Source organism: Crinia signifera, chromosome 5 (genome assembly GCF_055691185.1).
Source record: "Crinia signifera chromosome 5, ASM5569118v1, whole genome shotgun sequence".
In the NCBI taxonomy this organism is placed as follows: Eukaryota; Metazoa; Chordata; class Amphibia; order Anura; family Myobatrachidae; genus Crinia; species Crinia signifera.
Genome location: NC_139221.1, coordinates 82,278,042 through 82,300,997, shown reverse-complemented (window position 1 = coordinate 82,300,997; position 22,956 = coordinate 82,278,042). Strand labels below are relative to the sequence as shown.

Below are 22,956 nucleotides of genomic sequence, written 5' to 3'. Positions count from 1 at the left end.
CCCTCCCTCTCCCCCTCCCTCTCCCCCTCCCTCTCCCTCTCCCCCTCCCTCTCCCCCTCCCTCTCCCCCTCCCTCTCCCCCTCCCTCTCCCCCTCCCTCTCTCTCTCTCTCTCTTTATGGACACAAGTTTTTCATTCACATATCAGACATAAAGATTCAGGCTGTTGAGATATTTTAACCATCTAGCTATTTAATGTCATTTATTTAGTTTAATTCCAATTTTTGATTATATACCTACCTTGAAATGTTTTTATTATATATATAGGCTGACGTGGGGGCGGTGGCACTCAAACAAATGGCACAACAGCAGGCAAGTATACCGACGGTAGTCCCTTTATCAAGGTGCTTGTGAGACAGTACAATACAAAAAAAGAACATACCTATATACCCTGGACCCGTTCGCGTAGCCCGGCGTGGCGCCGGGAGGTGCAGATTAATGAAGTCATCCAACCCGGACACAGCACAGGGGCACACGGAGGAGGTCACGTGATCTGGAAAGATCCAATAAAGAGAAGTTAAAACTTTGCTAAGGCAACACACATATATACGCAACAATGCATAATACAAAATAAGCTATTAAAAGACATAAAAAGCATCACCATATTATTAGTAGCCTTATATATCTATGCACAGATAAGCATGTAAAGAGAAATAGATTCCTGACTGCGCAAAAAATAGCCCAATAGTAATGGCCTGCGACATTTTGCAGCGGAAAGCATGCCTCAGTATGATAGATGTTAATGTACAACAACGATAGAACTGCTCCACTTAATACAGCCCAACTAAACACCCTAAACGGGTTTATACAAAATATGATAATCCAAGATTTTCATTTAAGCCTCGGGGAGCTAGCGTGTCGAGGCAAAAAATCCATCTACACTTGCATCGGGATCCCCGAGCAATCACCACCCCTAAACAGAAAGGGGGATATGATCAATGATCCTGTAGCATAGCGAAATGAGTGGATGCCTGGCCTCAATAAAACGTCTGGCCACCAGGAATTCACTGTGGCAAGCAGCAAGGCCAATCTTTACATTGGACCGATGTGCCGTTGCCCTCTCCTTAAAAGCATGATCCATTTTGCCAATATAATGGCGCCCACAGGGCAACTGATCATATAGATCACAAATCTTGTGCTGCAACTCACTCTATGTTTGATTTTAAATTTCTTGCCAGAGTAAGGATGGTAAAACACATCACCCTGTACCATGTAGCTGCACGTAGTGCAACCACTGCAGCGATAGCCGCCCAACTTGGGAGTCCCCAAAAAGGTGGGTGGCTTAGGTGGAGGAAATCTGATATCATTTTTCACAAGGTGACCCTTGAGATTTTTATCCCTTCTTGATGCACACATGATGGATTTATTGTGCAGAGATGGTAACTGGGGATCTGTGGTCAACAGGGGCCAGTGTTTGTGGGTAATTTGGTTTAATTGTGAACTTTTATTATGGAAAGAATTGACCCAGATGAGTCTATTACTAGTTCTATCTGAACTAATAGGATTTAGAGCTTGTTCACGGCTCATGGACAAGACCTTGTTTTTAGATTTTATGACCATATCATCTGGCTAAAAACTTGTCTATCATCTTATTTAGAGAAATCTCAAGGTCAGCAGGATCACTTGAGATGCGCAAAACTCTCAGCATCTGCGAAAATGCAAGACCTTTTTTCAAAGGGATGGGATGGTGGCTGTTGGCAATAAGGATGTTATTCTTATCGGTTATTTTTGTATATAAAGAAGTAGTAATTTTGCCATCAAGCAATTTAATGTTAACATCGAGGTATTGTACCTGTCTGCAATAGATGAAAAGGTAAATTTAACTGGAGAATCAGTATTGTTATGCGAGACAATTAAATTCTCCAACCCCTTAGCACCACCCCTCCAGATGACCAAGAGGTCATCTATGTATCTAAGATACAAGATGACAGCATCCTTTACCTGCGGATTTTCAATAAACAAGCATTTATCAATGGTATACATAAACGCATTAGCAAATGATGGGGCCGCTGAGGACCCCATCGCACACCCTTTGCGTTGGAGGTAGAATTTACCATTGAAGGTAAAATGATTGCGTGAGTTACAGTCATTTCAGAAAAAAACCCAATGGAAGGACCTGTGTACAAAAGATTGTCAGTGATGAGCACGGTCACCGCCTCCAGTCCCCTATCATGCGGATGCATATCTGTGTGTTCCCACTGGTACTATGCACTCACTTCCATGGCTATATTAGAAGGTGTTTCCATAATGTGTCATGGGCATAATGGATTGGGTAATATTCTGTAATAAGCAGTACGATGTGTTCCATAATGTCTAATGGGCATTATGGTGTGTTCCATAATGTGTAATGGGCATAATGGATTGTGTAATATTCTATAATGGGCATTATGGTGTGTTCCATAATGTGTAATGGGCATTCTAGTGTGTTCCATAATGTGTAAAGGGCATAATAGATTGTGTAATATTCTATAATGGGCATTACGGTGTGTTCCATAATGTGTAATGGGCATTATGGTGTGTGCAAATGCCATAATGTGTAATGGGCATAATGGATTGTGTCATATTCTGTAATGGGCATTACGATGTGTTCCATAATGTGCAATGGGAATTATAGTGTGTTCCATAATGTGTAATGGGCATTACGGCATTACAGTGTGGCCATGCCCCATTTTCGGCACGTGGCTTTGCTGCGCAAGGGTCCCACCTCCTGCAGGTGAGCCTGTGTGCTCAATAATGCCAGGGCCTATTTCTGGTCCCTGTCCGGGCCTGGGTATGATATGAGGATGATGTGAGAGGCTCGAAGTCCACTGCTAACTAATATTTATGCCGTAAATGTATATTTTGATTGCAAGTAGCTGTGGAGACAAGGGGGGAAAGAAGAAACAATTGTATTTGGGAGGCAAAGGAATACCATAGTGAGTGACCGACAAAATCCATGTTTTATTTGAAGACTAGACATCCTTCAGTGCCTCCTACACAAACATGCCCTCTAGCATCTATCTGGAAGATGAAACATTCTATGAATTCTACATGACACACAGCCCAATCCTCACTATCTGGTAATTCAGAGATGTCAAATTCCGCTGTTTCTGTGAAGGAGATCATTGGAAGGACATTTTTGAAAGCATGGTTAGCATATTCACATTCACATTCCATTAGTCCACAAGAAGAAGTATGTATACAGCAAAAGGCTTCAAATGCAGGTGAAGGCTTACTGAGAAAGAGTATAGGAAAAAGGCCTTATTGCAGATAATAAAAGATTTTAATATGGATAGAAAAACATATTTTGTATATCTAAAAAAGAATAATGGGAAATACTGTTTGGTGCTAATATATTTTGACATTATTAGATTTATTATAGACCACAGGTTCTCAAAGTCGGTCCTCAGGACCCCACACAGTGCATGTTTTGTAGGTCTCTTCACAGAATCACAACTGAAATATTAGCTCCACCTGTCAGTCATACCCCTTTTAGACCGCCACAAAAAACGTCAACGGCGATGTAAAAGGGGTTAACCCGTGTCCCTTTACATGGAACTTCTACCCAGGTCTTGACCAGGGCAGAACATGGGCAGGACCTGGGTAGAGGGCAGTGTAAATGGGTACGCCGGGTCTTCTGACCCTGCTCCCGTTTACAGCATCCTGCGGTCAACATGGAGGTTAAGCCGGGGGTGCAGACAGCAGCGGAGGTAGGGAGGAGGTGAATGGATGCCTGTGTGCAGCATCCATTCACCTCTTGGATGGGGGCTGGGGGGTGCACGGGGGCAGCCCAGCAGCTTGGGCTTGCCCCAGCGCGACAACCGACGGTCCTGATGATTGGACATGATGTTATCTCCAAGTGCCGCCCCCATTTATACTGTGGGTCGGCACCGCACTGTAAATGGTGCAAATCCCGGATCCGACCTGGCTTGGAACTGAATACTGGGTCAGATCCAGGATTTGGGTGTAAAAAAGGTATCAGTAATGAATGCACCTGTGCACCTGCCGGGTGACCTGGAAAACGTGAACTGTGTGGAGTCCTAAGGACCAAGTTTCAGAACCACTGGTATAGATTATACTTTTACTTCAGTGGTTTTTTTTTTAGAAGTTAAGATGTTGCCCATAACAACCAATCAGATTTCAGCTATTATCTTCCAGAAGGTGCTACTATCTTCTTGAAGGTGTTAACAGCGAGCAACAGCGCCACTTATAAAAATCCACACTTAAATGGGCACCTTTTCAGCTTTCTTATGATCTCTAACGACTTTTTGAGATAAGAGGGATCCTTAGTTTTTTCAAGTTGTTTGGGCACTGCTTTATTATATGTTAGGAGAGAATGTATGTGTATACGTGGCCCTTGTGTGGATATAATATAGGAGCCAAAAATAAAACCGGTACATGCTATCTTATGAAGACTGCTTTTAGTAGACAAGTCTTCCACAGTCAAAAAACTCATCGTCAGTGACACTTCTTGGAAAAGGAAACTGTACCTTTAAATCAATTTGCTATGTCACTGGGAACTACAGTCCCAAAGTTTCATTATATAATTGTCTAATTGTACTGTATGGGTTTCAGAAGGAACTTCATCTAAGTTGTGTAGCTGCATTTCCTGAAGAATATCATTACTAACTAATAGCTATGTGTTTCCACCTTGCCTCTGAGATAATCTTTGACATACTGTATGGCTAATTGTTGATTACTTCGAGAATATTGAGTAACAACTAAAGAGGCTTCAGGCTAGGAGGAATGCACAACATACAGCCTGCATATTGATTGAATGGAAATGCCTTGTATTACAGAAAACTGGACTCATGTCTTATTGTTTCAGTTATTAGGGAGATGGAAAAGTACCAGCCACCTGTTACAGGCTGAGTTTATAAAATTACATTTACTGTAGGCGCTTATTTGCTGGTAGTTTATCTCTTTCCTCTTTATCACATTCCAAGGATTAGTACTTCTCCGCCATGATTGATTGAGATGCACCGGAAACTACAGGGTACACCAGGGATGATTCAGGTTAATTTCAAAGTACATTTGGTTTGCTAATGGACAAAACCATGTGCACTGCCGGTGGGGTAGATGGAACATGTGCAGAGAGAGTTAGATGTGGGTGGGGTGTGTACTTCAAACTGAAATGTACATTTCAGTGTAAAAATAAAGCAGCCAGCATTTACCCTGCACAGAAACAAAATAACTCATCCAAATCTGTGCATATGGTTCTGTCCATTAGCAAACCAAATGTACTTTTGTGAGTGAACCTGAATCAGGCCCACCATTAGATAGAGAACATACAATCCCCATTGCCTCCCCCAAAGGCTCCCTGACTGTCAGTCATTTTGCGACTGTAGACTCACTGGGGCAGATGTATTAAGCCTGGCGAAGAGATAAACTGGAGATAAAGTGGAGAAAAAGTGGAAGGAGATAACACACCAGCCAATCAGCAGTGTTTGAAATATGACAGTTGGAAGCTAATTGGCTGGTGTGTTATCTCATTCCACTTTATCTCCAGTTTATCTCTTCGCCAGGCTTAATACATCTGCCCCACTGTGAGAGGCGTCGCTAAGGTACCTTAGCGCGGATACAGTCAGCAGATAATCGCTCAGCATTGTATACATTTTTGAATCAGGCCCAAAATACGTTCCGCAAATGGGTGTATGTACAACTCTATTCATCTGCTCTATTAAGAAAGCGTTATTACAGCTAAAAATAAATGGGAAACAGACAATTTTGTACCACGAACAGCCAAACATGTTAATTATCATCATCATCAATGGCTGCCAGACTGTGTACCTTACTAGCAGGCTATATCAGCAATTTCTGTGGGTACAGTGTGTATTGCTAATATATAATTTCCTTCCTTTAAAATCACATTTGATACTAGTGATTACACTAATAAAACTGGTGAGCTTCTGCTCAAAGCTACCCGATGAGACTATTCTTATTTGCTCTTTAAAGGCTCCTGAGCCCAACCATGACAGTATATTGGTTCATACAGAGGAATTATTTCTCCAAAATTAGGCTGAACAACCTTATTACATGTCTCCCAACATTGTCAGATTCAGAATTGGGGCAAAGTGTGTGCCTATCACACTTATTAATGGCAATGTGTTGCCAACCAACACAATTTGCCAAAGGGCCCGATTCAGACCTATGAATTAGCACATTGCAAGGTGTGATTTCACTGGAGCAGGGCAGTGCAGGCATGAGTTCAAGTCTGAATTACCCCCAACATGTTGGTAATCAACGCAAGTCCTAAAGCAGTGGTGGCAATAATAGTCCGGTAAAGCTTTACCTGCTGCCCAGGTCCTTGTGCTGCCAATCTGAGGTTATAAGCTGTTAGCCAGCTTCTGCATCACATGGCCTCTCCACAACCTCTATCGGGACTAGTAAGTGCAATGTATTATGTACATTGGGCTCTGCCTTCTACCTTTTAGTTCTGTGGAACTAAGAGTCCCAGCAAGCCCATTGATGGGCCCCATGCTGGGACTTGTGTTTCTCCAAGTCCCAGCATGCATTCCAGACTTGCTGGGACTTATAGTTCCACAGCAAAACCCAATGGTTTTTCTATTTTTTACACTTGAATGAGCTCGGGACCCACAGCTCAGCGGTACCGGGGACAGCACCAGGTTTCAGCCCTGACAGGTAAGTTCTGGAGGGGGGGGACCACTTCGTTGAGGGGGGTCCCCACTCCCCCAGGACCCCTGCCCAGGCTGACTGGACGGTAGGGTTAATGTTTTGGTTGCGGGACCTTATATAATAAGTGACAGCCCTCGGCTGTGACATTACCCTGCTGGCTGGTTGGGCCTAGTTCTTAAAATACGGGTGACCACTATTGATTTTGTCTCCCGTATTTTGGGAACCAGGCTCAGCCCTTGGGCTGGTTTAAAAAAATCAGCGGAGCCTTACGCAAATTGAAGCGTGGCGAGCATAGCGAGCCCGCGAGGGGCGGTGGTACGCATCCTCCGACCTTTTCATACCCCCACTATCCACGTCGGGTGGAGTTGATTTTATATAGTGTGGCGAGCGCAGCGAGCCCAAAGTGTGGCGAGCCCCGCGAGGGGACACGCATTACTTCACAGGTATTACGCGTCGGCTCGCCACGCTTCGGGCTCGGTGGCTCACTGCGCTCGCCACACTATATAAGATCAACTCCATGCCGACGTGGATAGTGGGGGTATGAAAAGGTCGGAGGATGCGTACCGCCGCCGCTCGCCACACTTCGGGTTGCCGTTCATAGTGGGATGGCGTTAACAATGGGGGGGCATTTGACATACAAATTACCCATCAGGGTGGGTATACAATAAAAAAATTGGGTCCATTGGGCCATTTAACATTGTTCCTTATGTAAAATCGGGTCCATCGCATCGGTCGCATTGTATGCCATTATAATGGCATACAATGGACCCGATTTTACATAGGAATTTAACATTCAATACAATGCATTCAATGTTAAATTGCGTCGGTCGCATCGCATACCTTAAGTTAAGGTATGCGATGGACGCGATTTTTTAATTGTCGGGAAAAAGGCTAAAAATCGCGTCGGTCGTGTCCAACGGGTATGCGATGACCCACGATGGGCGCCGTGCTAGGAAACAAGTACCAATTTCCACCATTGGGTCCACATGTAGGGGCTGTTAATCTCTACAGCCACCGATTATAAACATTAGGAGGCAACTCTGAATTCACCTGTGGCTACTCCTCTCTTGCTGCTATTTAGATGTGCCCCCAGGCTACACATACCGAGGAAGGATCAGAAAGTGCAAAGGGGATGGGAGGGCCATCTGAGATTGGTGGCTGCTGGAAAATAACCTGCTGGCAGCCACCCAGTAGGCGTTTCAGCCATTAGGGGGGTAATTCTGGTTGGCTCGCTAAGCAGCAGCAGTTCGCTGCTCAGTGAGCTTTTAAATGCCGTCCGCCAGCCATGTGAATGCACCCCTCACCCCTGAGCAAGCGCCATGGAGACTATGCAAGTCTCCAAAGGCGCCTGCTCAGAAGCCCTGCACATGCACAATTTAACTCTCTCTGCACATGTTACATCTGCCCCACCTGCAGCGCACATGGATTTGGCTATTTTGAGAACATATTTGTACTGCGATCAGATCTGAATAAGGGCCTGTGCCTGTGTATGGGCCTCAATGCGTGTGTGTGACAGACGCTAGTGAAGAATTCATGATTTTTTTACCCTTCACTTGCCGTTCGCAAGGTGATTGACAGGAAGTAAGCGTCTGGGGGTGGTAAGCGGACGTTAAATGGGTGTGTTATGAAAAACACAAGGCGTGCCCAAAAAAACGCTGGGAGATTCAGAGAAAAAGCAGGCGTGCCGAAGCATTTCGTGGAGGGTGTGCGACATCAGCTCCAGGCCCGATATGCCTGTATTCCATGGCTATCCCTCGCTTGCGATGAGTGGTGACCTGTGGAAAAATCATGTGGTGAGGATTTTGGTAATTTCCGCTCGGCTGTGAATTCTTGGCTAGCCGTACACATCTATTCGCACATCGTACACATTCATTTGCAAGACAGGATTTTACTATGGCATGGTGGCAACTACCTGATTGCTGGCTGCTGCTAATTCGCTCAGCAGCGATCACGTCTGAATAAGGCCCCATGAGGTATAATAACTTGTTGACTTTTAAAGTGTGTAATATTTGTAAATCAATACACAACATCAGACCAGAGGAACAGTAGCAGTTGTGAGCCAGTCACAACCCTACCCCCTCCCTGCCACACAGCACAGGCAGCCATGTTGCCGGGCATGTTTACGGGACTAAGTAAAAACCGGACCCGGATAAGACACCGGAACGCCGGACCAGACATCAAACTCTGCATTCCAGGGCTTATAGTGTCTGGTCCGAGGGGTGTCCCATGCAGGTGGTGTCTTGTCCGGGGGGATGCCTGTGATTGCTCACACCAGGGACATGGGGAAGGGGAGATTACAGCCTCCCCGTGTGGTCTGGACCGTTCCAGTTTTTATTACACCCCCGGACCATGCGGTGAGGCTGTATTCTCCCCCCTCTCCTCTCCCAGGTGACAGGTGCGAGAGCAGCCTCATCAGATGGAGCACCCCCGGACAGGACACCCCCGGACCGGATACTACAAGCTCCGGAATGCAGAGTTTGATGTCCAGTCCGGCATTCCGGTGTCTTATCCGATTCCGGATTTTACCCATACCCCATGTTTACTATACATTCCATCCCTCCTGGTGCTGCCGGGAGTACAGCAGTGCAGCACAGGGGCAAGAGCTGCACTCACAGCACCTTCATGCCACCACTGCCAGTGCCTGCTGCTCTGTTGTTCGGTGTGACCCTGCCTCCGTGCCTACTGCTGTACAGTGTGACCCTGCCTCTGTGCCTCCTGCTGCACCATCACCACCAGTGACTGCTCATCATCACGCCCGCCTCTCCTCCTCCTGCACTCCGCCCCCGGGACTGGAGAGCCGCTGAGCGAGGAGGGGGGGAGAGATCACAGGATCGGACCCTGGATGGATCAGCCTCTGATTTGTGCAGGAGGAGGAGGAGGAAAGAGATCAAAGTGCATGATACAGGGCTGCAGGAGCAGCATGGAGTGACCGCCGCCGCTGCCCTCCCCCCGATCACCGTCTTCCGATGGCCACCGACTCCCTGCGAGAGTGAGCGAGGGAGGCAGACACCCCACTCCCCCTCCTCCTTATCATCCTCACCACCCGGGTCTCTGATTCCTCTCAGGAACAAGTAACTTATGTGCTGGTCTGGCAGTGGATCCGGCAGGTAAGAGGAGAGCCCCGGCCCCGGGCCACGCTTATGTGTGACCTGCATATATGTACGTGTGTCCCTCGCATGTTCTGTGTGTGTTCCTGTGTTATTGTTCCTGTGTGCTGCTGTGCTGGGATCGGGAAATCCCGAGACTAGGCCATGCATCCCACCCCTTCCCTGCTCTTCCTTCCTGCCCCAGCCCTCAGGAAAGCAGCCTCCCCAGGTCCCGGAGTCCGGCCGGTGACTCATGGAGGCGGCGTGTGCTCGGGAAGGGGACACAGCTGGCAGGGCAGGGGCAGAACTTCAGGGCAACTTTTGTACCGTTTAGTGTAGTTTGTGTGTCAATGTGGTGCCCTGTGCCCGAGGCCTGTCAGGGCTGTTACTTACAGGCCATGCCACACCATCTGTCCCAGGTCTCAGTGCCCCTCACCAGCCATACTGTACCTGTCTCCTTACTATATGGTATCCCTTTATCTTATCACTGTTGTCATGGCAGTTCCAACAGCTTGTATGGCAGAGGGAGGCCTGGTGCCAGCTAGGGAAGGGGTGCATGGCCTGAGAAGGGAGAAATGCTCTTAGGGGTATATTGCAGACCAGTGTGTGAGATATTAGGGTGGTTATTATACAGCCTGTGATAGGATAAGTGATATGCAGCCACTTTCTCCTCATTAGGCCCCACATACCGATAATTGGTGACTAGGGGGTTTTGTTTATGTGCCTGAAGAGGTTAATAGTGTTGTGTGTTGGGAGAGGAAATAAATCCTGTAATCCTGCTTTTGACCCTCTTCCACATGAATAGTCATAGAGAAGGAGGAGGGAAGGAATTCATTCACAAGCTCCCCTGCCCTCCCTCTCCCATCCCTTCATACAAATGGCCGGCTGTCCTGTCTGCTGATAGCTGAGAACAACTGTTTGGAGAGACTCAGTGGCCTCTTTATTCTCAGAATGATTGAAGAGGACAGCATGAAAATGTTTGTGTGTAATACTGTATATAATGTGTGTACATGAGGTTCTATAATGTTTGCATGGTAGTACGGTATCTAGAAATATTCTAACTTTTCTGCTTTTATCACTAAGATTTCGATCTTGGTAGAATATATATATATATATATATATATATATGTAAAAATGAAAAAAGATATTGGCGACTAATTATTGTAAATAAGATAATTTGAATAAAAAATAAATATTTAATAGGATGACAATAAAACAATATAAGTAGAAGGACAATTGTATACCAATGGACATATGATTACACAGTAAAAAGCTGGTATTCAAGATATACAGATGTAAAAACAATAATAGGTAGGAAATAGGGTGAGGATATATATAAAAAAAGGGGGATTTTTTCTTATATAAAAAAAAAAAAAAAGTAAAATAAAAAAAAAAAATATTTTTTTTTAAATATGAAGAATACTGAAAAGATATATAAAAAAGTTCTTAACTTTTGCAGTGATAGGAGGTAGGTAGCCCAACGCGTTTCGTCGTAGTGACTTCTTCAAGTCACTACGACGAAACGCGTTGGGCTACCTACCTCCTATCACTGCAAAAGTTAAGAACTTTTTTATATATCTTTTCAGTATTCTTCATATTTAAAAAAAATATATTTTTTTTTTATTTTACTTTTTTTTTTTTTTTTTTTTTATAAGAAAAAATCCCCCTTTTTTTATATATATCCTCACCCTATTTCCTACCTATTATTGTTTTTACATCTGTATATCTTGAATACCAGCTTTTTACTGTGTAATCATATGTCCATTGGTATACAATTGTCCTTCTACTTATATTGTTTTATTGTCATCCTATTAAATATTTATTTTTTATTCAAATTATCTTATTTACAATAATTAGTCGCCAATATCTTTTTTCATTTTTACCTATTTACTCGTGAGTGACATACCATCGCTCTTACTTAAAGATAGGCTGACACCCTCTATATTATAAGGGAATATTATTGTTTGAGGAATATACATCCAGCACAAGTGGCGCCCCCTATCCAAAACTAACATATATATATATATATATATATATATATATATATATATATATATATATATATATATATATATATATATATATATATATATATATATATATATATATATATATATATATATATATATATATATATATATATATATATATTTTTTTTTTTTTTTTATCAAGACGACCTACTGTATTTATGAAACTTGTATCCTGATTGAGAGGTGGACGCAGTTCGTATAGCAACAGCTGTATGAAAACATTGGAAAGCAGCAGGAGGCATCTTGTGTAAATATACACATCCTTGCATGCTTGTAGGATGCGCTGCTGCGTCAGATCACTTGTGTGAATATTGGCCATCCTCACGTTGCGCAGGATGACCCCAGGATGTTCACGATGCAGAGGCCAGGAAAACTGCGCCCACAGACAGAACCGCTGGCCTCACCGTCCCAGAATGTCCTCCATTTCTGGGAACGCTGCCCCGCTCCGCCCACCCCAGCACCCAAATGTTGGGATCTAGGAGCATGACGTGAAACTGCGCAGGACCTATTCTGCAGACAGGGCTATTGATGTGCAGGCACACAGATGCAACTATTCTCCCCCTTTCAGCCAGCATGTGAGATTTCAGGATCTGGTGCCTGCTAGCGGAGTGCAGGGCCAGCGGACGTGCGAGTATTCATTGCCATGAATGGCATGTGCGAGCATCTCCAACGTGCGAATACCCTGTTTACGGGCTGGCGCTATCATGGTATGGTGGGATGGGAGCGGCTCCATCTGTACCTCCATCGGAGATGTATGTAAGTCATGCGGTTTACGTACATCTTCAAATGGATGTGGTATGAGGCTACGACAGTCAGGATTCCTACAGTCAGTAGACTGACATTGGAATCCCGATTGCCTGTACTCGGACAGCAGGGCAAGCGCAACAAAGACCCTTGCGGACTCCTGTGGCTCGAGCTACAGGTGCTTTTCTCCCTCTACGGGGGGTCATGGAGCCCCATGAGGGAGAATAGCTCCTGTAAGTCAGGATCCCGACTGTCGGGGTTTTAACAGTGGGTATACTAACCGTCAGAGTCCCAAGGTGCAATGTTTAGACATTGATGTGTCCTTGCAGAAACCATGTTTAAGTGCTTTACAGATTTTTATGCTTCAATCAAGTTCCTTAAGTTCGTTATCAAGTTTCACTGATTGATTGTATTATTCTGTAAACCTTCAGGGCAGTGGCTTTGATGGTGGGTCCAGTTTTCTGAGTAAAGATCTCATTCCTGCTAATACATCTATGTCCTGACACAGAACAAAAAGTTCAATGTATTAAATTGCAGCATTAGGTAACAGACACCTGACAGGTAAAAGTAAACCTTAGTACATACCTGAACAATGTTGTGTCCCAGCAATGTGATGTAATAAAGCAGCATGGCCCTCATTTTGAGATACTGAAGTAGCAGAAATGCTGTAGACTATTCTGCAGTTTGATTTTAATGCCTTAGAGCTAAGAATCGAATCGTGATCGGGTGCGCAAAACACAGTGCAATTTGCACTAACTTGCACTGTGTAGAGTTGATAAGTGCTTGAATAGATGCTGCATTCTTGCTTGCAGCATTTATTCATACTGTGGGGGGGGGAGCCCACCACCTCTGTAAGTGCTTGGCACACCCCCAAGCGTCATGGCGCTGCCGACAGTCTGATCACACACTCCTCAAACACACACTTTTTTGACATGCGCTGTGATACTGTGCCTACACCTCAGCCCCCTGCCCACATCCTAGCGGGACACTACACCAGACAAATATAAGGTACTGTAGGTACCTTTGTGTGAATTAAGTTTTCACGGCAAGCCAAAAGTTTTTTTTTTTTATTGAGATATTAAGCAAAAATTGTTAAATTAAGTAAATTCTGTTTGTCGTTCTTAGGTTCAGTTATGTGGTGGAGGGCAGATTCGCCTTTTTTTTTTTTTGTCTGTATGTTTTTGATTGGAAGCCACAAGTGATAAACAAATGATTTCACTTGGTTCTGGACCACCAACCCAGTGCCCTGAGGATTCCCATTGTGCTACAACACCCAGTTTAAGAACCACTGAACTAAGCATCTGTGGAACATGTGTCTGTGTTCTGTTGTGTTTCATTCAAATGATATTGAAATATGCTATCTGAAAAAATGGGAAAAATTGCAGGCTGCGTTGTCAAAACAAATACTGTTATTTTGGTCTGTTCTGTTCTAAGCTAAAATAAAAGTTGTAAGCTCTGTACAAAAAATTCCATACCTTGATTGAAGTTGTTTGACACGACAGTGGACACATTAATGAAAATGAAGTATGTTCATTGTGTATGATGACTGATGTTAGTGAGTTCCCATCATTTTTAAGTTTCACAGGTACCTTGGATTCTAAAAATGTAAATCCTTGGCATTACAAGATTCAAAACACGCTGTGGGTTTAGTGGGATAATACATTGGTTCCTGTCGCAGGTTCTCACATGTGCCCATATAATAGATCCATAGTAGTCCTATGATGCAGTTGCTCGCAGTCACTGAGAGGCTAGAAGCACACTAAGCGGTGACATCACAGTGCGGAAAGCTGTCAGCCAAGCGTTGACTGAAAGCAACTGGTATCACAAGACTCAAGCTCTTCAACTGCATCTGAGCCTGGTCTACCGGGACTAGATAACGTGCCCACCGGTAAAATACGTTTTCTGACCGCTGCAATGTGATAGTGGCTAATGCTGTGTACACTATTGCTTTTGACTATATAGTGCAAATTGCACCGTGCTATGCAGCACCTGATCCCAGTGGGTAGCATCGGAATGAAATGTAGAAATAGGTTCTGTGCTACACAGTCCCTATCTCAAAAAGAGGGGCATGCTGCTCAATGCAGCATGGTCCCCGCTCCCTCCCTGTGCCGTCCCTCCGTACCCGCCATATGATGCCAGCACCCACCGATATTAAATCTCACAGTATTCCGTCACATTCTATGCCGATGCACCAAATAGAAAAGTAGGGTCAAATAGAAAAATAGTCACATTTTTAATGCAGTTACTCAAAATCAGTTAAGATACAATTGTCCATAAGCCAGAATCGCACCGTGTGTACACGGCTTTAGGTTGGTGAAATGGAAACGGCATGAGGAAGATAGATACTAGGGTAGTCGAAGAAAAGATGGATATCAGGTGAAGAATCGCAGGGAGGACAGAATGGGGGAGATGGATAACAGAGAGGGCAGGAGGGGAATTCAATGCTAGGTTTCCATAAATTGTGTGCGATTGGCTTCCATAGTGACAAATGGCCAGATTCCGATTTGTACAGTGTCTATGCACCTGCAGTTCAGTGATTATCATTGGACTGTGCATGCACCGCGACCACACTGTGCACTCGCCCAGATACCTTTTGCAATGCTAATCACTTTAAGGATTTATTTGTAGAGTGATTTCTAGGAATGGACCATTTTGGGGAGGTAATGGGGGAGTGGTAGAAAAACACAGGCCTATCACTGAAGTTTTCGGGTCATGTTTCTGCCTTCAGTTGTGAACCTATACATAGAGAAACATGGCACCAACATCACTACTGCCACAGCCAAACTTCATGATCATAGACTCACTTGGGAGCTGATGTTCCTCATTTAGATATGGCCCAATTGATGATATGTGTACACAGTAGTTGAGGGCTTGGTGATGGCTCTGCTGATCAATTATTAGGATGGCTGCTTCACTTGCGATGTTGCAGCTGCGTATTTATGTGTACAAATCTGAAATGGTCTCAAAGCTATAACTTCATAGAAAGGTGCATGGATGTTTTTTTTTGTTAAACCTATTGAAAAAAAGGTGGTCATTGCACACTATGGCTTATATGCGCTCCTGTGAGCTATTCAATTATCTCCAATAAACCGACACGTGCTGCAGCTTTCGTAACACTTGCCTCTGACAGGTGAACAAAGATCCCCTAAAACAGCCCTCTTTTCATCCAAGGCAGGGCTTTTTCAAGCAAAAACACACAGGATTTACAGAAACTGTGTTTTTAGGGGAAAACTGTTTTTTCTCTTTTTGGGTGTCCAAATTGGATAGCTGGGGAAAAAATAACTTTGGAGCAAAATTGGCATAAGTGTCCATCTTTCGCACCCAATGCTTTTTCAGCCTAAATTGTGTATTGTCTCATAGCAGTGGTAGCCAACTGCAGTCCTCGAGAGCTACCAAGTTTCCAGACAACCTAGCTGCTGCACAAGTGCACTCATTAATCACTAACACACACACACACACACACACACAAGCAGGGAATAATAATAATTGTATTTATACTGTAAAGCACTCTATCTCCACTAGGACTCCATAGATTGTAAAGTGATCACTCCGTAATTAGTATTTGTGACTTATTTTAATAATCACTGCCGGGTGACCTGGAAAATGTGAACTGTGTGGGATCATGAGGAATGAGTATTAGAACCACTGCTCTATTGTGTCGTGATTCAAAAGAGTTTGGGTACCACTGGTTTAGGCCAAGAAAGCAGGCTCTTACTTAATGAAAACATCAAATCTTTTTCAAAGTTTGTATGATGAGTGTCCAAAGAAGCAGCATTGGACCGACATCACTCCATCAACAAAACCAAGCTTACTCGGAATGGGCAACAGAACTCCTCTGGCAGGGCAACGCATTGGAAGGTGCATGTGCTGATCTCTCACCATCAGTATTGTATGCAAATTATTAGATTTGCATCTACCAATGAAACAGACCCCTGTTTTTTGTCTGGAGCTTTTCACATAACTAATTTTAGTTTTGCTGTTCTTAGGTTTTCATGATTAAGCTCTGCACTAGGACTTCAGGCAAGGGAATTTTATATACATTATACTCCCGAGTAAATATACGAGCTTTGGCTATTAAATAACAAGACTGTACTGAATAAATAAATTAATCCTATTGCGTGCGTTTAAAAGGAAGCCGGGAACCTTGACCTTGGACTATACCAAATTGGTTTTGCAGAGTGTATATCATATGCACGTCTGAGTGGCACAAAATATTTAATGACCATAATGTGGAAGATGAACGCCCCAGAAGGCCGCCTACATCAAAAACAATAGATGTGGAAAAAGATTAAGAAAATTGTTCGAATGATGGCAGAACTGGTAAACCTTGACAATAAAGTGTTAGGCAAGTTGTGCATCAAGATCTTCACATAACAAGCATATCTGCTATTATGGTTCCAAGCAGGATTGGCTGGTTTAAACCAAATGGTTTAAAAAACAAAAAAAAAAACGTTTCCTTGCTTGTTGTGTGTGGTCTTAATCTAAATCCGTGTACACACTGGGTGATTCATTGAAGCAACTATGACTACATTGTCAAAATAGCTTAGAATGTGTCCCTGAATAACCCGTGTGTACACAGTAGGCAATGCGTGGCCCCTCCGCGTCGCTATCATCCAGCCAAATAGACATTGCAGGCAAAACCAGACGTCGCAGTGTCTATTCGGCTGTACACACTGGCTGCTGCTGAGGATAGCCGCTGGCTTCCCTCCGGCAGCGACTGGGAGATTTTGACTAGCAAAATCGCTTAGTCAAAATCTCCCTGCTACAGCCCATGTGTACACCACTTTAGTAAGCTGAACCAATGCATTAAATTGCGCGCACACACACAACAAAGATAGAGGGATGTGAATCAGAGAAGAGGTGCTAAGTCTGCTAGCATCAAGCTTCTACACCAGCATTCGTTAATTCTAATGTATTTACCATTATTGAACAACTTCTGACTGCTCAATTGTCTTTAACTATTGTAGAAATTTTTCCTTCTTTTGGTTTAGTTCATTCGAACTTTGAAACAGACTGGGAACTGAAAAGGCATCTAAACTAGTGTTTTTTTTTTTTTTTATTAAAAATGTTTAATGCCAGTTACACATCCAGTGCCAATGCTTAAATCTTTTTTTGTGTGTTGAAAAGTACCTGCATGTACTCTGAAAAGTACTTGCATGTTTTAATTATGTTTTAGCCTAAAATTGGTTTTATTGAAAGATTCCAAATAAATAACTTCAAAGCCTATTAACTTTGGATTGTTAGGGGGATATTCAACTGGGGGATATTCAATCCAGGGTCATGACTGTTGGACTAGCCCAACAGTCTTGACCCTGTCCCGTTCTCGGCTGGCTGAAATCGGCAGACGGGATTCAAAGTCCCACCTGCCGGATGCCTAAAAGGGGGCGTGGCCTTGAGATATGCCTGTGGATAGTCAAGCTGAGGCCGGGATCCCGACAATCGACAGCAGAAGGGGCCCAACGGCTTCTAAATTCGGGCCTGTTCTGCCGAGATCCCTGTTCAATGCTGTCGGGGAAGACCACATTGACTAGGGCCCGGCCGCTATTTACCCTGTCGGGAATACCGGCAGGAGATTGATTACCCCCCTAAATGTTAGAAAGCAGTAAAACATGGTTAATCAGTTTCTTATACATAGCAATGTTTCACAGTATTATCATAACAAACCGGATTCTTCCTTTTTTTTTTTTTTTCTTTCTTTTTTAAACCAAAACATTTAAATTTGTCTTCTGTTTATTTTTTTATTAATTGTCAAAATACAAAGAACATAAACTATTAAACACTTGTATAGTTGAAAGTATTCTTACTTTGTAGCATGTTTCCACTCCTGCCTAAAACCTTTGACAGCACAATATTCAAATGTTCTTAAATAACAGTGCAAAGTGTAGGTTACTTCCAAGATAGTTACATTCTTGGCCACTTCTCATAATTACCACTTCCCAGATTCCATGATGACCTCATTGCTGGACATTTTTTACTGTTAAACACTCTGATAACAGATATATTGTAACCCTGAAATTTCACAATGTCAGATGTTGACCTTTTGTGTGTTCTGTTTTTCTAAATAGCAGCAATGCTGAAAGAGTATACAGAGGGGTGTGGCGAGCTGAAGGCTTTTACTGCTCAGTGCTCACTAAAATATCAAAAAGTTGCATGTACATCTTTGAAGGCTAAAATGACCTTTTTGGCTGAGCAACTGTTTTTTTTTTTTCTTATAACAAAAAAAGGTTTGTATTTAGGAGCACCAAAACCTTTTTTTGTTGGGGGGGAGGCAAGATATTTCAATTTGGAACATCTGGACTGACCCTCCTCACCACCTACCTAATGACAGATATCCCACAAACAGGATCATACACAACCATGAAATCTTCTGGATCCCAGTGCACATTCTAGAGTTCATTTTCATCTGAACTCCGCTGGAATTGTGCGGAGGTCAGGGGGTGCTGTTGGAGGACAACCGCTGGAGGGGGAAGAGGAGGGGCCAGCCAACAGTAAATAACCATACACTATGGGGGCTGGAGCTGTGGGGCAAAAGGCCCTGGAGGCAGACAGACCATGACTATGGGGGTGGGAGCAGGTGGAGAAGCCCAGAAAGGGTATTCTCTCCCTCCTGACACTGCACCCATAGGGTACGTATGCATCATTCCAAAATCTGTCTATTTGCAAGTTCTCTGATTAGCGATCCATGCTGAAGTAGGGCCTCTCTAAGGTAAAGCTCCAGCTGATTTTAGACCGATCTATTGCACCAAGGATAGCGGTGAATAATGATGGCTGTACTCCCAAGCATATTGGGGCTCTATGGCTGACAGAGTACGGGCAGGGATCCGCTGGCTTTTGGAAAATGGCAAATAATTCAGATGTTGATATTATGCATGTCGACGTGTTATCTGTTGACAATGTGACTTTATGCCCTTCAGCCTAACAGGATGTGGCGTTCCTGATCGTCTTCCTGCTCTACTACCGCTCTGTATGCTGATTGATTCAGTTTTGTTTCTTCTGACTCTGAGTGTAAAAGTCTGATAGTAGAACAGAGCTGTATTTTCTTATATATGGTACTTCTCAAGTGTGCTTTATTTCGTTTGAGTATATTTCTTGTTTGAGAACGATTCCTGGTTACACCTTGTTTATATTGTAGCTTTATGCTTTTGTTTCCGCCCAGGCTCTGTTTACTCTTTACTTGGACGCCCAGTTTTCCGTCTGTGTTTGAATAGTGTTTATTTTCCCATTTGGCTCAGACCAGCTATCAACAGTTTTCCTCTAACTTTTGTTTTGAAGACACAACATTGTTTGTGGAAAATAAAATCTACCGGTAATCTAAAAAGATCGATGCATGCAGTGGCTCTAAAATATAGTCAGCTAACTTTTGGCATTTTGCATGATCTATTTGATTGCATCCTACATTTAATTTGGATTTTGTTAGGAATTTTTTGTCACGGGTCAACACAAAGTACGGGAGGGAAGGTGTGCCTATTAAAGTTAAGGTGAATATACACTAAGGCCAGCGATTTTCACATCATTGCTCGGCATGAGCAATGATGTGAAAATCGCTGTCCGATAAATCGGTCAGTGCATGTGTGAACAATTATTCTTACAAAATGCAATAGCAATGCGGTAATAATTGTGTATTTGCTCTCTGATGAGGAATTAAGAATTCATGTTTTAATTCCTTATATATGTGTTACTATAACAGGGATGGCCTACGGTTTTGGATTCTGGTCTCCCAGTGGTGTCTATTGACCATGACTGTAACGATTTTATGCATTCGATTTTCTTTAATTGCGTGCTTTTGTTTTTTAAAGTTTTCCTTTGCTTCCATATACTTTTATGTTAGTACACATGAAGCAGAGGAATGCTAAGAAGTCTTGGGAAATTCTCTGTTGTTTCCATTACCAGAACTTCCTTCCTCCTTGTCCAAGTTTCTGTTTGAACAAGAAAGACAATAGGCATCCAGGAAAGATGGCTGCTGCTGAAGCATGAAACAACATTATAGGAAAATCCTCTTTCAGGAGAACACAAGGATCAGAATCTGGCACTGAATGTGTTGCGCATGAGTTTACTGTGCAGGCAAAATGAAGATGTAGACTTTTTTTATTTATTTTTTTAATTCTAATAAAAAAATAAAAAAACATGGGTTTCATAAGAACACATAATGTAATATCAAATATCAATTTGGATAAAGACATAAAAGCCCTGTACACACAGGGTGACTCCGCCTCTGTGCTGAGCAAGGTGCTTAAGCACACGGCACACAAGTGATGCATCTGTGATGTGTGCTGAGCAGTGTTTTACTAGACACAACGCTGTCATCTAGCAGGATAGACATTGCATGCGCTGTCTATGTGTGCGGGCGATGCTGATGGGTGGGTCCACACATTGCTATTACACACAGTGTGCCATGCTTTATTTCTAAGCGATCTAGTCAGATCGTTTAGAAATTAGGCTTAAATTGCCCCCTGTGTATGCCCCAATAAGACATACATCATATATAACCGTGCTCATCGTTGCTGCACCACAGCACTCGTGCCGGGTTTTACCACGGCAATGTCACCACTGTGCAACTGCAATTATAGCATTTCTATGAGCTGCGGGTGTGAATTAGGCGCACGCGTGTGGCAACTGCATAGTGCCATTCGCCACAGATATCTCATGTGATGATTGGCCCGGCAATCTGTATTATAGTAGCATATAATGGCACTATTTTGATGTTTCCTATATGAGAAATTATGTATCACACACAAATTATGGGCACTCTAGTTAAAAGCCTGTGAGTCTATCTGCTCCTACCTTTTATTCTCTGTCTTTACAGTTCCCTTTCTCCATATACAGCTAGTTTAAAACAAACCAGTTTGCTTTCACTTTTCTATTGAGGTGTGATTTGGTTTTGTCGAGTGGTGTGTGTGTGTGTGTGTGTGTGTGTATGTGTATATATGTATATATATATATATATATATATATATATATATATATATATATATATATATATATATATATATATATATATATATATATATATATATATATTCTCTAAAACAACAGAAACTGGCACTCCATAGTGCAAATATCAATTGTAAAAAGAATGTTTATTGCACACACATAAAAAGAAAAATGGTTGAAGTCTTGTACCAAGCACTGCCATTATACAGCATGAAATCTGTGTGCTGCACCTTACAAATATCGGAGCTGGTTACACTCACTTAGGCTCCACATCCACAACTATGCTAGGCCACGCTCCTACGCGTTTCATCATGAAGACTTTGTCAGCGGGCTGGCCTAGCATCAGTCAGTAGCCTCTATCTACCCGATCTCAGGTGCAATTGTCAAATCCTTCTGGGATCATTAAACCTAAAAGATTCTGTCTATCGTAGTTACCCATAGCAACCTTTGCACATTAAATCATTATATATCCCTAAAAACATCTGAAAAACTCAGCATTCTCCACATTGAATGCATAAAAAATATACATACACATATAATATAAATATATACAGGTTGAGTATCCCTTATCCAAAATGCTCGGGACCAGGAGAATTTTGGATAACGGATTATTCCGTATTTCGGAATATTTTAATATTTCAATGATGTATTTTGAAGTATCTTGCATTTATGCTGTATAAACACATAATATACACACAAATATATTTTATTACCACATAAAATACACACAAATATATTTTAATTGTTCAAAAAACAAGGTTTCAAAACGTGAAACAAAATGTGTGTACTATCTCAGCACTGAATTTGAATGCCAAGCAATCATTGTCTTGCACATATATAATGCCAGTTACATATCATGTCCTAAGTGATGCTGTTACAAATGTCTCCAGTGAGTTTTTAGCAAAAAAATTTTTTTTTTTCACTTTCTGGAATGTCCGTATTTCGGAATAATTTGGATAACGGATATTCGGATACGGGATACTCGACCTGTATTATAAATAACATGACATAATGCAAATAGTTATAAGAAACAAATTAATGTTTTTTTTTTTTTTTTTAAATAAGTTTTTGGAATACAGTATTATTTACCTAAAAAGGATGTAATAATGTATTTACAGAATACATCCAGAGTGATTCTTTTTTAAAAAGCAGAATATCCCTATTACCCGCGCTTATATCAAGGACCACATATTCTAGTCCCACAAATTACATGCCTGCCGGGTCACTATTTTGGCATGTTTCAAAATGTCGGGGGGACACTGAGTTCAAGAATACACACTTTTAATGTTTGTTTTGTTTGTCTGACATATCTTTTGTGTGGCCTACTGGTCAGGGGGCATGGCCTATAAATTGTGTCACTCCCACAAGGCCACACCCTATGTCCCCTGAAAATCAGGCCAGTTGGAAGGTATGGTGTATCTTGCGCACCCAGGTGGTATTAATAAAGGCTGTAATGAACTTGTTCTCTGGTTGTCAAAGGGAGGGTGTCTATATTATACCCATTTCACACCAGAAAATGACCCACCTCGGAATTCGGCCCAGGGATCATGCC

General features: G+C 42.7%; 1 protein-coding gene across 1 annotated transcript in view; it reads left to right on the top strand.

Annotated features, from left to right (window-relative positions):
* Positions 1-9,210: 9,210 nt before the first annotated feature.
* Positions 9,211-22,956, top strand: part of YES1 (YES proto-oncogene 1, Src family tyrosine kinase) — a 60,826-nt gene continuing 47,080 nt past the window's right edge. The window contains exon 1 of the mRNA XM_083187554.1: positions 9,211-9,720. The gene's annotated coding sequence lies outside the window, so the exon portion shown is untranslated. The remainder of the gene's footprint in view (positions 9,721-22,956) is intronic.